Below are 1288 nucleotides of genomic sequence, written 5' to 3' on the forward strand. Positions count from 1 at the left end.
GCACGTAGGTGAAGGGCGCAATTTGACGTTTCCCGGGTGAAACAGTTCACCACGGCCAAGGTTACGAACGTGCCCGTCAGCCCTGGAGGCCTCCTGTCGCTTCCTGAGCGTTCCCTCCCTGGGTTCTCCCAGGCAACCGGGGACCTGCTCTGAGGTACTGCAGAGCCGTCCGGATTTCCTAGGATGTTAGGTAGATGGAACTACATAGCATGTACTCGGGTATCTGGAGGTCTGTGTGTGGTTGCAGTATCAATCATCCCCTGCTTCTGTTGGTAAGTAAACCGTCTGCTAGCATTACTTGTATGGATATTACCACAGGCTTTTCAGCAATTCACTCCCCCCCCCCCCCATTGAACTCAGGCCCTTGAGCTTGCCAGGCAATCGCTTATTCCACTGAGCCATCTCCCTGGCCTCTAGCAATTCACTGTTAATGGACACTATTTTTTTTTTAAGCTATTTAAAAACAAAACCCAAATCAAAATATTTCCCATTAGAGGCTTTAAAAAAATTTTTTTTAAAGAATGCAAAATGAAGGGCGGACCAAATAACTCAGGGGATTAAAGCGCCTGTAAGCAGGTTCAGGGGCTGGCAGTTCGATCCCCTGGTCTGCTGTGTTGGTCCAGCCCCCACTGAGAAGGTGGACTGAGAGTTGGCACTATTGAGATTGGGCGATTGAGACTGGGTGTGGTGGCTCGCCCCTGTAATCCCAGCTCTTGGGAGGCTGTAAACGGGCGGATCACTATGAGTCTAATCCAGTAGACACTGAGCACCCTGTAGACCCTTCCCTAAAATACAGGAAAAAAAAGCAAAATGATTTTTAAAAAAAATTAGAAACGATACAAGGTTAGGTTACCAGATATAAACCTGCAAAATTGGGAGAGAAAAAAAATTACAAGAAATTAAAAAGGAGAAAGAAAAAACTAAAAAAAATTTAAGCATTAACCGTTCCTTTCTTTAGCCCAACAGAAATCAGCAGTGCAATTATCCAAGCTATCTTGCATATATATATAAATATACCTTTTTCACTTTTGTTTTTAGTCCTTTTCCCCATCCCAGTTTTTCCTTTCCATTGAACAGATTTTTTCCCTTCCCCAGTATCTATTGTACTTTTGAGATTTTATGTACTCTTTTTTTAATGTATTAATTATTTTTTTCCATAATTTTATTGAGAAACAAATAGCAATGAGACAGTTTCAAACCAAACTGATAGGACAGTTTCAATAATTAACACATTGCATACATTCTTCCTAGTGGTTAATTGCTGTACAAGATGCGGACATGATATCCT

Source organism: Octodon degus, unplaced genomic scaffold, assembly GCF_000260255.1.
Source record: "Octodon degus isolate 3935 unplaced genomic scaffold, OctDeg1.0 scaffold00005, whole genome shotgun sequence".
Lineage (NCBI taxonomy): Eukaryota > Metazoa > Chordata > Mammalia > Rodentia > Octodontidae > Octodon > Octodon degus.